This window comes from Falco punctatus (genome assembly GCF_963210335.1).
Source record: "Falco punctatus genome assembly, chromosome: 3".
Lineage (NCBI taxonomy): Eukaryota > Metazoa > Chordata > Aves > Falconiformes > Falconidae > Falco > Falco punctatus.
Window position 1 is genome coordinate 70,363,257 of NC_137582.1, and position 16,075 is coordinate 70,379,331.

At 40.6% G+C, this 16,075-nt stretch overlaps 1 protein-coding gene across 8 annotated transcripts in view; it reads left to right on the forward strand.

The window, feature by feature from the left end:
• The window catches only part of CARMIL1 (capping protein regulator and myosin 1 linker 1), a 269,902-nt gene that overhangs the window by 40,306 nt on the left and 213,521 nt on the right, over positions 1-16,075 (forward strand). The gene's annotated exons all lie outside the window — the stretch shown is intronic.

Below are 16,075 nucleotides of genomic sequence, written 5' to 3' on the forward strand. Positions count from 1 at the left end.
TGTGCTGTGCAAATTTGTGTAGAACTACAGTTTGGGTGGTTCTAAACAGAAGACTATATACACCAAGGTTAAGCAAAGCTTGCTATTGAAACGAGACAGTTGTAATATTGCAATTTTGAGGAAGAATTTGTGCTGTGGTGAACTACAACAGAGATGTTTTTTGTTCCTTACATTAATCTTCAAATTGTGTGACAGCTCCACAACTTTAAGAGTTATATGTTTTGCTTTTGCATCAGTAATGCGTCAGACAAGGTGAAAGAGGGTAACTATTGCTACAGGGGGCAAGGATGTGAGAGGGAGCATCCCAAATGTCAGGAAGAGTGGTTATAGGACATAATAGTGGCGTGTGCTTAATACAAACTAAAACATAGGCTGGGGAAGTCTTCCCAGTTCCATTCTTACAGTAACAAGCCCAATGCCTTAATCTTGCTTCCTCTTTTTCCACAGAGTGCCTAAATGTTGGCTGGAAGAAATGAGCACAGCCTGGGAAGCTAGCTCCAGGAGCCTGGGCTAAGAAGGACAAAAGAGAGAAAAACTGAGCCCATGTGCTTCAGCTGATACGCAGAAGTTAATTGGCTCAGGAGTTTCTACTGAGCTTACTGTTTGAGCTAGTCTTGTGTGTATGGCAGTGCTAATTTAGCAAACGTGGGTGGCTGCCTGTGAAAGTCCACTCAACTGCAGAAGTGCGTTGGGACTAGCTGTGAGAAGCAGAGTGCAGGCGCTGGTTTTTGCTGTCCCACTGGATCAGAGGCAACTGGGCAGCAGGGACCGTGCCTGGCAGGCAGCACGTGCCAGGCTGCTGGAGTCACTGCTGCTTTGTCCTGTACTCCTTTCCCTGCTGCCGGGGAGCTGGAGATTTCCTTTAACCCAGTTTAAATACATTCCCGCTTCTGTTTAGCTGAGCTCTCATGCATCATCTGAACAAACACCCTCATGCAGCAGAGTGGGGAAAGTCCGGCCCCTGAGGTAGCGATTTAGGCATTTTACAGGCTTCAGCAAAGTCTTTGAATATTTCTGAACAAACCCAAGATACACATTCCTGTAAGAAAAGTGAGGTGAATTTTGGTTAGGTACCTCTTCTGCTCGTGTTTTATGAAAGTATAAAATCAACGTTGTAAAGACGTGCAAATAAAATAACCCCCAAACCCTTACTGCCCATTATGTCTCCAGGAAATTTGATGGTACATGCTGAAGGCCAGAAATCTCTAGAGGAGAAATGAGCTTTTGGTGGTTTGCTGTGAATATTCCTCATCATGAGGTTTACTAGTCACAGTTACTGCCATTCATCATCTACTTTTTCTTTCCTTTCACAGTTCATTTGCAAATCTGACATCAAGTTGTTAGTTTTGAGAACCAGCCACTTCTAGTTTGTACATAATACATCCAGTGATACTTAGCATTGCTTAAAAAGCCAAACTTAAATATTTCAGCGAAATATTTTGAAGCTCTATGGGAGACAGCTATGTAACTCATTATTTAAAAATATTTTTAAATAATATTGTGCTCTTAGAGAACCTGTAACAAGGGGTTGGATTAGATGATCTCCAGGGGTCTCTTCCAACCCTGACCATTCCATGATTCTGTGCTTGGAGTTACGTGCTCTACTGACCCTTTCATAGTTATTGCTACATTATTAGCTATTAGTAGAAAGTCTGTTAAATATCACATTAATATTTTTTTCATAATAGAAAGCTTTTTGTAAGAGTTTCAATGAGTTTATGCCTTCCAGAGGACACAGAATTAAGATTAGCAAACTTTGTAGAAAGTTAGTGTAGGGTAGAATTAAAGTTTTAATTGCAATAAAGAATTAGTTTCTATAAGCCACAACTGAAGAATTTACCAGAATTCAAGTTAGGATTCACATTCGTTTGATAAAATTCAAATAAAGTAGACTTATCAGCAATACCCCCCCCGATCAAATGATTTGTTTGATAAAAAGACAACATTATCCCAAGTTCATCAACTACTCTGTGATTTTGAAAATGGTCCTATAAAATGTTGATTGATTATATTAGGGGGTCAAAAGTAATGCTGCATTAAATACTGGGAGTTTTTTGGCTGTGAGTTTGTGGTTGGTTTGTTTTGATGTTTTTTGTTTTGTTTTTTTCCCGTGAAATGAACTGAATATGTGCCATTTGCTGAGAAAATAATTTTGATGCTTAACTTTTCTGAGTCTATCCAAGGCTTTTCTTGACAGAGTAGTTTTCTAGGAAGTGTCAGGCTTGTGCAGTGGTTGAGGTCTGTCTGTGTTGGAAAATTCCTGTCCCTTGGCTGTGAAACTGCATTCATTCCTGCTTTGTAGCTGCCCTAGAGGCCTTCCTTCCTTTTGTAGTTGGCTATACTGCTATTTTTTTCTTATGCCCTTTCCGACTATAAACTTTTCCATTCATTTCCATTATATGGAAAGTTCATCACAAGTATTATTTGATCCTTTTGACTTCGCTGCAGAGAAAGAGTATTTTGCAAATGGGAAAGTCACTCTTCTTCTACAGCAAAGAGCAAGGCTCTTCTTAAACCCAGCGAAGTGGTCGCAGGACCTTCCAGCCTTCCTTGGCAAACAGCCTTTGTCATGATCAGCAGGACTAGGGCAGTGATAGTCCCCCACTGGTGAGGCCGCACCTCAAATCCCGTGTTCAGTTCTGGGCCCCTCACTGCAGGAGGGACATGGAGGTGCCGGAGCGTGTCCAGAGAAGGGCAGCGAAGCTGGTGAAGGGTCTGGAGCACAAGTCTCATGAGGAGCGGCTGGGGGAACTGGGGTTGTTCAGCCTGGAGAAAGGGACACTCAGGGGGGACCTTATTGCTGCCTACAGCTGCCTGAAAGGAGGGTGTAGGCAGGTGGCGGCTGGTCTCTTCCCCCAGGTAACAACTGTCAGGACAAGAGGAAATCGGCTCACATGGCGCCAGGGGAGGATTAGGTTGGATATCAGGAAAAATCTCTTCAACAAAAGGGTTGTCAGGCATTGGAAGAGGCTGCCCAGGAAAGTGGTTGAGTCACCATCCCTGGAGGTATTTAAAACAGGTGTAGATGCGGTGCTTAGGGACATGTCTTAGTGGTGGACTTGGCAGTGTTTGGTTAATGGTTGGACTTCATCATCTCAAAGGTCTTTTCCAACTTAAATGATGTTATGATTATAATGCTTAGCAATTAAATTAAGCTAAATTAATCACCATCAGTAATTAAAAAAAGAGAAATGAATCCACAATGATTTTGGATGTTCCCCTTTCTTCTGTCATTTTTTAAAATGTAGCCTTTATGATGTAGCTATGTTGAACATCTTTAATCTGCAGTAGAGGTTTCTATGCAAAATGGTCCAAGCCACACAGCTGTAGGTGTCAATCTGCAGCAGATCCCAGACTTGTGCAACCCTCTAGCAGTCTTGCCTTCCGCCTAAAGCTGATGTGTCAGCAATGGTATGCTTGATTTTTGAATTAATTAGGCGTTCTGCTACTGGGCTCTAGTTGAATTCATGAATTCATAATTCATGATTTCTGTGGTGGAAGGAAAGTGGTATGTTGGCTGTCCAGTGGTTGTGTTTCTTTTTTTAAATTTTTATATCTTGCAAGTTTAAATTACTGAATGGGTGGCGATAAAAGCACTGTTGTTGGGTAAGTATCGTATAATTATGATTATTTTCTGAATGAAATTGTTCCTTCCAGCTGTTTTTCCTTTCTATAGTGGTATTTACTTTAAGAGTTTTTGGTGACTGTTTTAGTGGAGATTTGATTTACATGTTTTAATTCAGTTGGAAAAACTTCAATACCAAGAAAAAGCTTTCCCCCCCCCCCCCCCCCCGTCGTTCTTCCTGTTGTTGTTTTTTAATACTCTCTGCAGTAGCACCCAGTGTCTGCTTTTTGAAAGCTGCAGGAACAGAGTGAAACAAGTAGGGCTCAGGGCATTTTCAGCCTTGGCAGACTTTTGGGGCGGCAGCGGGAACATAGAGGGGTGGCAGGGAAGAGACTGGCTGTTGGGACAGCAGGTTTCTCATTGCTGCAGTTCGTGAGTGTTGCACTAGGGAGGCTGGGCATGGGCATGGGCCTGGGCCTTGTACTCTGCAGCTGTGTTTTCATGGTGTTTTCATAACGTACGTTGTACAAAGGTCGGAAAATAGGGAGCAGCGGTGAAGTGCTATGATGTAGAATTGTGAAGAGTTTATTTTGGAAAGTGTACATCTCTTGCATGTTCCTGTACAGCCATCCCAGATTCTCGGCATAAGTTTTTTTTAAGTGTTATACATGCCATATTGTTTAGATCTTTCATTTTCATAACCAAGTGGCAAGAGTGCTGCAAGAAACATACCAAACAGGCTTTCAGTTAAGTTCATCTCCCTTTAAATTTCTTCCATACTTGCAGTTCCTAGCAGGTTGCCCACTGTGAGAGTAAGAGCAAGTAACTTGTATTTGAATCCCTTAGAGTAAAATCAGCCCTTTTAAGTTCATCTAGATGGCAGCTGCATTTGCTGGGGATGGCCATACCTCCAGTAAGGTTGCATGTAAAATCCCAAAGAGTAAGTGATGACTGATCTTTATTTGTTTAAGTTTGAGTAGTGTAGGTTTTTTTTCCTGCTACTCAGCTGACCTGGGGTGGACTGCCTGACTTTGTATTCACATGTTTGGTGAGGAGACCATAGTCTTTTAGAATGGACCTTTATGGTCTTGCAGGGAGGAGTAAAACCAGGAGGAAACCCTTGGGGGTGCAGTGAGAGAGGATGATCAAGAAGGAAGCTTTTTCTGAAATAAAGGTGGTGATTAGCAAGAAGTGCGTAATCTCCCTGGCTGGACAGGACTGGGATCACCTTGCTTGTCATCCTGTGTTACAATTCTGTACACTGAGTGTCAAGCTTATGAAGTAACCGCACTGACAGGTTAAAAGTAATCAGGAAGTATGTTGCTAAATATATTGGGAGTTTAAGCAGGAGTCCTGCTTTTTCAGGCTTAGCATTCAAATCTTAAATCTAAAGCATTGCATTTCTGCCAAGGATTGTGGCCTTTTCTTGGGAATGGTGGCACTGGATCAAAGTGTTTTTTCGCTGGCTGATGGTACATTTTGCCATATCACTGAGGTTATCTTTTAATTTCTGCTTTTTAAGCAAGTGGTAGTGTTGAGGAATGGTTTAGGGAAGCTTGAAAACCAGGTGAACTGACTGAATAGAAAGTTGGGCCAGACCTTTAAGGTATTTCTTTGGTTTTCATGCCTGGTGCATGTTATTGCCAGCAATGGTTAAATGGCCTGTAGTCGACCTTCTCCATTTCTTTGAAGGTTGTTTTTGACTGTTTCTGTACTGATACAAGAGGAAGTTGCTGAACAAGGTTACATGATTTATATTGTGCTACATATCCCTCCTTGTTTCTTTTCCTTAAACCTCTGACTAAATGTATGTGACCTCACGGGGTGCAAATAACTTGCAGACCTTGTAAATCACTGGCAAGTTAAATGTATGCTATTGTTTCTTAAATAGGTGCAGATATCTCTTTTAGGTCTAAACACAGGAAGCCTGGGTGTTTAATGAAGTATATAATACAGTATAAACATTTTGTAAGTTATCTGGGCACTATTTCAGCAAGGTAGGTTAGCACATGCTGAAATCCAGCTATTCAAGTAGTTCCTATACTTAAGCATAAGGTTATGTGCTCAGGGGACTTCTCACAAGAGCTAAAGAATTTTGAGTTGTTTGGTTTGTTTGTGGTTGGTTTTTTTCATTGAAAAGAACCTGTGTGACTAGAGACTTGTACTGTATGGTTTGTTTTAGGTTTATTCTTGATGTCTTTGTAAGTAATGTTTGTGGTAACTTTTTTCCCTGTGTAATTGTTACCTGAACATTACTAATCTTAAATCTTAGTTAATAATTGATATTTTGTCATTGAGCAAACTTTTTCCTGGGCAAGAAAGAAGGCTGGAAAGAAAACATTTTTCTCTGAAGTGATAGAAGCCATTTGGACTTATCTATTTAATTACTTCTGCATGGACAGGAAAGATGTTTTGGGTGATCCTGCAGTGGGGTTCCTCCATGGATTGCTTGGTACTAGGAAACATCAAATACAGCCTAAAGTCAGCTGAAGCTTGTTTCCCTCTACTCTGGGCTTTTGATGGTGATGAAAAACAGGATATAACCAGAGGTTTTCTTTCTGGCTCTGTATCAGAGGATATTGGTGGTTTTTGGAGCTGTGAATCTGCACAAAGCAGCTTTGTCTCTGTGAAACTGTTTTTGAGGCACAGCATAAACCCAGAGGGAAGTGAGCATCCTGGAGTTTCCCCACATAACTTCAGAGACTAACTCCAGGGGACTTTGCCTGTTAATGTTACAGTTTGGCAGGGGTCAGACAGCTCTGGGTGACTTTTGGCAAGCCTGGAAAAGAGACTCTCAGGAAAGGAAGAACTATCCCAGCCTGCAGTATACTGATGGATGTTTTGTAGTCAGATGGTTTCTTTTGAACTTTTAGGTCTGGAGTAGTTTCACAGGAGCACTGAAGCTGTTCGCAAATGCTGCAAGTTTGTGGCGTTTGTTGTTATCCCAGTTGCTGGGTGTCTGCAACATTAGGCCTGATAGAGCTGTGTTGCACCCTAAATGCTTGTGTGTTATGTAGCTGCCTCAGTAGCATGAAGTTTTTTTTGTTCGCTGTGTGTGGTTTTTTTTCCTGATTTGTTAATATCTCATTGTGTAAACAAGCTGTATGAAGAAGGAAAGTTGTGTTCTGCTGTGACGGATCTTCATGGGAGCTACTGTCTTACAGAGATGTGTGCAGCAGGAATGACAGCTTGCTGGAGAAGTGCTGCAGGGCAGGAAAGGTAATGGTAGCTCCTAGTGGCTTTATCCTGGCGATGACATGTGCCATGTGGCAATGTATTGTGCGTCCTTCAGTAGAGGTTCATGAGGTATGTGGCCCTGTTCACCCAAATCTTAGTCAGCCAAGGATGAAGACTGTTAACAGCTGTTTTGTTAACATCTTCACATTAAAAACCAGTTGCCTTTAACTCTCAGTGAATTGGCTAAGACCTCTGGCACAGGTATGTCTCCTGCGTGTGTCTTTTCAGGTGCCCAATGCTTTTGAACTGTTAGGTGAGCTCTGACAAGTAAAGTCGCAGACATTTGTTTGCAATATGTGAGGTACCAGGTATGACTTCAGTATTGTCCGGTTTCTTAACTGCAGAATTATTTTCTGTATTGCTAGTTTTTCAGCAAACAGAAGACTTGCAGGATTTATTAAATAATCCTTAATAAAGTTTAATGTCTGCAATTGTATTTTGAATATTTGAGATTGAAATCTCATCTCTGTACATGAAGGTACTCGTTCTGCATGATAGAGAATCTTGTCTTATAACCTGCTTGTTTGAAACGTCTCATTGAAACAACTACTGTAATAAAATATTAAATAAATGATTGTTACAGGAGGAATGCAAAACAGTATCTAAATGAGATCTAGATCAAGAACTTTCAGAGGTAAAATTTTGGATGTTAACTTTATCTTTGGGAAAAGTTTCTTCTAAAGGCCTTAGGAAAAAAAAAAACAACCCTATTTTTTTGTAAGAAATTTAAATGGTAAATGCTTGTGGGAAGCCACATTGTCACACCCCAAACATATTGCAAAATGATCCAATAGCAGGTGAAGAGCTTTTAAGTTCTATCTCTGTCCTAGTAATACTGAAGTTTATAGCAGTATGGAGAAAAGCAATCAGAGGATAAAATTAACAATAACTGCCATGAGCAATTATTTTTATTTTGCTTCATCAAACAAGGCACTAATCAGATACATTCAAAAAAAGTCATGATTCTCTTGGTAGCTTTTTGTTTCTTGTAACACCAACTATATACTTGACTTGATTACAGTAGAGCAAGAACAACTATGGTAATGCTAATCATATCTTACTACTTTTAAACCCAGTAGTACTTATGTGACAAAAATCCTACATTTATTCAGTCAGCTTCCTGAAGATTTCATTTACGTAGCAATTCATAATATGTTTACTCAGTGAAGTATGACAACTTGAAATACACAGTTCCAACATAAAATTGCCCACCCCCCTCTGTCTCTTTCTAGTTATTCTGTGTGTGTTTACTGGTCCACTATTACAGAATTCAGGAGGAAAGGAATTGTTTCAAATAGCCGTTCGCAAAATCTCAGTGAATGGAGAAGTGGGCCCACTATAGGTTGTGCAAAAATTAATCATGCCTGTAGTCTGTGGATTTAGAAAGCTGTAGAGTCAAGACATTTTGGTAATGTAAGATGGAAAAAAGAATGTATGAAAACTAAAAGTGAAAAAGCAATTGTTTTGTATTAAAAAACATGAATATAGAATACTTGTAACTTTATTCCTAGTCTTTACTGCAGAAAAACTTGACTGATGCGTCCAGAGAAAATCAGTGACTGCATTGTCATAAGTAGAAGATATTTTTATCTTCTATCTTCTTTTTCCAGAAAGTAAGCAATATTCTTAGTCATTGCTTTAGTGGGGAAAAGGGAAGATTCAGAGACACATACAGTTCTAAAATACAATAGAAAATGAAGATTTTCAAAAAGAGAAAAGGGTGTGTTAACAGTTTTCAACTTAGAGAGTCCTTTGATTGGGGGTTACTTTGATGTTTGAAGCTAGCAATAGTGTCTCCAGGATGATCAGGCTGGTTTTAAGGGGATTAACTTATGTGACAAGTGCTAATATTGAGAATTGATTTTGTGCTGGTCTTATGCATTAGCTGATATATTAATTCTGACAACTCTTAAACAAAAACACTAACCAACTAAAAGGCTTTTCATCCTTATTTAAACTCAAAGACTTTATGAAGTGACTTTCTCACACAACGTGGAAAGGGGGAAACAAATGTGCTAAGAAAAGGAGGTATTTTAATGCTAATGGAAGAGTCAAATAATAATAAAAAAACCCACCAAACAAACCAAACCCCAAACTAAACAGCATTATTGTCCAAACATAGGCCTGGCCACCCACAGCCAAGTTTTAAATTCCTTAAATTAAAAAATGTTTATGATGAGAGTGCCGATGTACCACGAACTCAACAGTTCTTCTCTAGTGAGTGAGAGATGGTAAAGCTAACACTATTAAGGCTTTCCTTGAGATAGAGTGAATTAGCCAAAAAAATATTCCCTCTTTCTTCTGCAGGATAGGACTACACAGACCCTGACCTCTTACATTCTTCAAACTGTGCTATTTTAATTTCAGCATGCTGATATTCAGCTGGTTACAAGTGTCTAATTATTGTGATTATATGCATGCAGACTTCGTCACTTTTTTTTCAAATGGAGCTGGCAGTGCAAGAGAAGCTTGGCATTTTATCTGCTGTATAATTTGCTTGTTTTTATGCTTAGTGTAACAGCTTGCTGAATGAGTGCTGGAGTGAGATGAAGATAAACAACAAGAGGAGGATGGGCACCCAGGCACATGGGTCCTGAGTGGTCATTACATGTATCTGCAATGACCTATCAATGAGGCATTGGGAAGGCCAAAAAAGTGAGAGCAAACTCGGAAATAACTTTTGCTTGCTCATGTAGGCCTGTTGACACCTGCATCTTCAGTTTTTCTCCCCAGGAGGTAATTTTGCTGCCGGTGAATGACATGTATTGCTTGAAGAGGGCCCTGCGGTGGCCGGCTGTGCGCTCAGCTGCTGGGGTTCCCTCTTGGGTACCACGGCTCCTCAGGATGTGCAGGGGTGCGTGGGGAGGACATCCGTTACTGGGGCTCATGTGCCCTATCGTTTCTGGAGTGAAGGCAGCTAGGGACCATGGTGTTAGTCTGTGAGCATGACCTGGGTGGTAGCCTGCCACCAGGGCTGCTGCAGGCTGGTTTGCTGAGATGTGGCTATCACCAGCTCTCTGAAAGTCTAAGATGTCTTCAGTCAAAAAGAAATACCTAAATAATGTCCTGCCTGCTCCACTGGGGCAGAGTGGGAGGCAGAGACACCCCAAAAGTAATCTGCTGTCAGGATGTGGTGGTGGCTCCTTGCTCGTCCTGTGATTGCTTGGAGGAGGGGCCTGACCTGGTGCCCAGCCTGGCCCAGCTGAGCAAAGGGCAGGAGCCTCACCAGCCCTCACGGCTTCGCTTCTTCTGTAGCCTGCAGTTACAGAGCCACCCCCATGGCTCTACGGCCTCACTGCCTGTCATGGCATGTATGTTTGGCCTCAGTTTTGCATTTACTTCCTCAGGTAGCTGCATGTGTTTATGGTTTACATGGAGTAATTTATTGGAAGCCACTGCCATATTCATTTTAACAGCTTCCTTCCCCCACCGGTATCGAGATGACAGCTAAGCACTAGATGCCAAAGGTTCTGGGTTTGGTTCCTAGCCACATAGACAGCTTGTGACCTTCCAGCATTGATAGATGGGGCCATGCTAGAAGCAACTTGGGTCAGACCAGGTGTTAATCCTAGTCAGTGCCTCAGATAGGTGGTGAAAGCTCTCCATGGCTATGCTTGCTGCTGCTGCCCTTACTTTCATCAGGGAGCCTCCCTGCCACGTCTCCACTGAATTTGACTCCTTGTCCACCTTCCCCCTGCTTTGCATACACTGAGGCTGCGGGATGATGCAGTGACATCTGGGTTATCTCAAGACTTGGCCAAGTTGTTTCCACCCTGTATCATGGCAGGAAAGAACTTTTTGTAGATTAATTTACACCTTGAGAAGTCAGTTTAGTCACCTGTTATGGGGTCTTCAGGAGGGAACTTCCATGACCTGCACAAAATACTTTTGTACGGTGCTTGAGTGGTTCAGTACTGCTTGGGTGCTTCTGCAGTGGACCACACTCTAAAAGAGCCTGCCAAGGGCTGTTACAATCAAGTGATGGTAGAGGATGTTATGAAAATGGCATGTCTTGCCTGCTTTTTTGGGCATGTCTCGTGGTACAGTAGGTGGGAGCTGTGCTAGGAGCCTACTTTCTCTCACCAAAGAGAAGATTTCAAACCTGTGCAGCAGGACCTCCTGAATTCTGTTTTTCCACTTGACCTTTTTGTGGGTTTGGAGTTGAAAAGTTTGTGATGTTTGTGGTTTTCTTAAAGCAGTGGCTTGATTTTATTTGTGTTCTGATTGCGTAGCTTTTAGAGTGAACTTTGGTAGCATATCCAAGTTTTTCTTTGCAAGCCTGAGGTTCATGCTCAGGTGGTTTTGGAGAATAAATTAGGCTCTGATATTACTCTGATAATCAGGATGTGGGATTTACAGAAAACACATTATGAGACTTGGCAGTAGAATGGTGAAAGGTAGGTTAACATCCCTTCAAAATTCTGCCTGAAATTAGATCATGGAAATTCTGTTACCTCTAAAAGGTCACTAGGTTGCAGTAGGAACCATTGCCTTGTGATAAGATTGCAGTTTATTCATACTTTGTTCTTTTGGAAATTCTAGTATTACAACAGAAAATTAATGTTTTCTTAGCTGAAATTAAAAAAAACCAAAAACAACAACCAACAACCAACCAATGTTTTGAGAAGTATTCTTAAAACGAGAATTCTGAAACACTGTTGGGGAGGATTGAAAGGCTGTGAAACTTTAAAAAAAATAATTAATAGTTTAAGGTAATAAATAGAAATAAGGCACATGTCTACTCTTGTGACTAGATAGAGGGCAAAACAATTGACAGAAATGTCAGTGTCATTTTAGTTTCAAATGCCTATATACATCTACATGTTTTCATGAAATACTAAGCTCATGGCAAAGTGTTTTGGTGTGGGTTTTTTTTTTCCCTTTTTTTTTTCTTTTCAGCAAAGTATTCATTTGAAGTATTTTTAACAGTCAGTCTCTTTCTCTCCCTTGCCCCCTCCCCCCGCTTTTTTTTTTTCATCTGCCATATGCTGCATGTCTTCTTGCAAGATCACTGGGGATAGATATCTAAATATACATTTTCTCAGTTTTAGCACAATGTGACTCTGATCCTGATGGGGACTTGAATGTTCTTCAGGATAAAAGTGTTGAGGAGTATGAAGCCATTTGTGAAATGGACCCTGTATGAATATGGCAGGTGCTTCTAGCCTTCAGCAGAATCAACATATCTCCAAAATGTGCACGTATTTCGATGGAATAAGGTACCAGCCAAAACCATGGGATATTAAGTAGAATGGCTATAAACAAGTGTTTCTACTCTTTAATCAGATTTTATATGTATGGTATATTCTCATGTTCTGCTATGAATTGCACATCTCCTGAATAAGGATTTCAAGACAGATATGTTCGAACTGCATTGAAAAATCTGAAATTAAAATAAGGAAAAGGAAATGTAGAGAAATTTTATAATAAACACATCCAAACTGCCTTTTAAACTTTCTTCCATAGCAATAAAAGTAGTTCCTGTCTTTATGTATGATCTCTAACGTGTTAACGGTGGCACATTGAAGGAGCCATGTCTGTGGGAAGTGTTTGGTTTAATGAGACTGCCCCGTGCATTTGTGCGGTGCTGTGTTTTGATCTTGAGTAGGACTGTGGCTGCTGTGGGTTTTTGAAAGAACGTGAGCAAGAGTCATAAACCGAGGCAGCAGTTGGAATTGCTGGGTGGAATCAGAAGAGCATGTTACACTGCTTGGGTATTTATTTCCTCAATAGATAAGATTAAGCAGGACGTTTGGCTGAGCTCGTTTCTGTCCTGGTCTGAAAAAAGCAATTTTTTTCAATACAATCTGTATTGAAAACAAAGCAATTTTCCACAGTACTCAGTGGCTAGGCATTCTTGGGCAAGCCTAGACCATGCCAGCATGGAAACTAGAAACTGTATAGGACAGAAAGGAGGAGGTGGTAGCAGCAAATAGTGACTTCACAGTACCATAGCAGGGCTGCTTCCTGAGCTAGTTCAGGTTTTTCTGTATGCTGTGGTTCGTGCCATCTAGAAGTACATATTGCCCCAAAGCACAATCCCTTTCAAAAGCTTTAAAATAGGCAAAGTAAGGTAAGATAATGAGAAGAAGATACTCTGAAGTAAAGGGACTGGTTTGGATTTACTGCCAAGGTCCTGAACAGACAGAGGTCTCATATGTCTCCATCAGGCTCTGATCTGTAACACAGTACAGCCCTTTTGTAGCTTGTTCAGTAAAGGACATAAGGGTAAATAAAGTCATGCAGAAAACTGTAAGCCTCTTGACAGAGTAGTGTGGATAGCAGTTTGGGGAATGGCAAATAAGTTTCCTTTGTCCTCTTGTTTTTTGGGGTTTGCAAATCAAGAGTATGGAATGGAGAGCTTTCTTTGTGAGATCCCAAATGTGACCAGAAATGGTTTAGTCTAGACTACAGTTTTTGCAGCAAGATGGAGGGAAGTGCTTATGGCTAACTTTATAGTATTTCTGTGTATGCAGAAGCACTTGTATCTGGCGATTGTGTGCTGTTTGAGAATGCATAGTAATCTTTCTTTAGCAGGACTAATAAGAAATAGAAATCTACTTGCACTCACTAGGTGAGCATGCCCCCTTCTTTATGATCTTGCCTTTTTACTTCCTCTGTCAGTGAACATGAACTATTTTGGATTCAAAGGTATTAATTTCATTATGTTACAGTTTCCTGACAGCAGTTTTTTTTCTGCAGCAGAGGAATCTAGAAGTGTAGTGGGTTTTGTTTTAAATGTTAGTACTGAATAAATAAATAAAAATTATCCATTTCTTTTAAAGTACACATTATTTCAATGTAGAGATCTGGACTTAGTGTTTGTAGAAAGTAAACAATAACTTCCAGTTCGGGACTGTTATTGTTCACATTACTGCAACTTACTGGAAGAAATAAGGTCAGATTTACTGACCCATTGTAAGGATATTTTGATTATTTTTTCTAAGTTGAGCAACTTGTGAGTTTGTTGTTGTTGATTATCTTCTATTACTGCTCACGTCATACTTGGCAACTAGTTCTGTTTCCCCTACATACCATGCTATTCTGGATCTGTTGCCTGTGGTTGGGTGTTTTTTTGCTAGCCATTTTTTCATGGCTTGTACTAAATGTTTTTCCCATCGTTACATCTACTTTTCCTCATCTTTCCAATGAGATGTGTTTGTGGGAGCACTCTTGTATAACTGAGCTGGGATATAAAGTTTGCTTTTTATAAGTATCTGACGTGAATTCTGTAGATTTAGGAGGCAGTCTGTGAGAATTGAAAGCACTGCTGGACCTACCTGCAAGCTTTACTATATGACTGCCTATTTGAATAAGCTCTTGCGGAAGAGGAAAGTATCAAAATCCGTTAAAATATTAATATATGAAAAAAGAAACCCTTCCAAGAGAGGACTGACTCATTGAGTCCAGTTCCTGCTGTTACAGGCACCCCACATCATATAATAAATAGTGCTCATATACTAAGTAAGCTGTGTGTTTAGGGTTCTGTCCTCTACTGCACCGATCTGGGGTCTTGCTTTTCTGGTGGTGGGGAACCTTCCAGTTTCTGACAGAGATGTCACAAGTTTAGCTGTACTTGGTTCTTGTGGCAATTAACAGAATTGTAGATTTAAATAGTTCTTGTCTTTTTCAAGATTTACTGAATTGATAAGAGGGACACTTACGGTCCCCTCAGAATGCAAATACACTGAGCTTTTTCTGGTGTCCTGTCACACAAGTAGTTGTCTCTCTCCTCATCCATTTACTGGTGAGGCCTTTAGACTTAATGCTGAGGATTTTTTGTTTCAGTGTGCTAGGTAAAATGTTGACTTGTGTAGTAGTCTGGTATTTGTATAACCCAAGTTTTGTCCCTTGTAGCATGTTTCCTACCCACCTTAAAGTTCTTGTTTCCCATCTCCAGTGTTTTAAGCAAAACTGGTGTATGCTGTAGGGTACTCAGCTGTGTTAGAGCTAATGCATTTCCTTTATCTAGAAAATGAGCTGCTATGTTGAGAAAGAATGTCATGTTGGTCTGATGTGACTTTTTTTGGGTGCTGGCAAACTGATGTTGTGTTTTGTTCTGTTTTCCTTTAGCCTCTTTCTTTAATTATGCCTCCCTTTACAATGTGTTCCAACACCATATGTTTCTACTGGGGTGATTTTTATGAGCAGTAGTTGCCTGGATGACTTGTTTTTGTTTGCCACTTTTTCTACCTTTTTTTTTTTTGTTGTTGTTTCAATCTACTTATTGTGCTTATTGAATGTTTTCAGATCTTATACCACCCTATATTTAATAGTTTTATTAAAGTCCTTGCACCTAGTCCTGCAATTTCATTTGCCAGTTCTTTAAGAATCCACAGATGGTGATTATTGAGGTTTTTCTAGTTTCAAGTGGATTAAGCTCTTTGAGTTTTGCTGCTGTTTTCATGCTTTCTGCCTCATAGGCATCTTGAATTTCCGAGGCTGTAAAGTAAGGAAGTTAATTCAATTTCAAAACTGCTGAAAGTCGCCTGTAGGGCACATTGATGTCGGATGCTTTGCACAAGTGTTGTGGGGTACCTAAGGGAAATTTTCAATCCATTGTTTAAAAGTAAGGATAGCGATGCCGTGGAAAACTGTAAAACTGTGTCTTGATTTCTTTTTTCACACCAGTGGACTATTTCTCCCGCTGCTCCTCTTCACCACTCTGTGTGCTTGTTCATGCCGAGTGTGCGAGCAGCAGTAATTTCTCTTCTCAGTGCTCACCCCGTCGTTCAGTGATGTACCATCTGACAGGCAATCCTTCCAGGCACCTTGTCCTTTTGCCTAGGAGGGGGGTTGTGCTTGTGCTGCTGTTGTGCTGAACTCAATAAAAAAAGAAGCAATTTCTCCGCTACCTCTCAGGATTTTGCAAGGTCAAAAGAGGCAGAAACACTTGGCTGGGTAATGAAATGTGGTATTTCACAACACATGGTAGACCCCAAAGATGCTCTCTGAATGCGTGTAGTAAAGCTAGGTTAGATGTGAATGATGAAGGAGACAGACTGACTCACTTCGGTAAGTTTGAATGGTCTGTGTAGTTTCCAGTTCATGGTGTGTTAAAGGCCATTAAGATTCATAAACAGCATTTCCCCAGCTAATGAGGTGAGTGAACCCAGCTCACCTTTGGTTTCGCTGGGGTGCTACAAAGCAGGCAAGAAACAGATAAGAGAAGGTAAAGGCACCACAAAAAAAGTGTATTTGAGAAAGGGTTGTGACTTTGTGGGGTGGTTCTTTCATTGATGACTTCTGTTAAGATAAAAACATTTTTAAAAA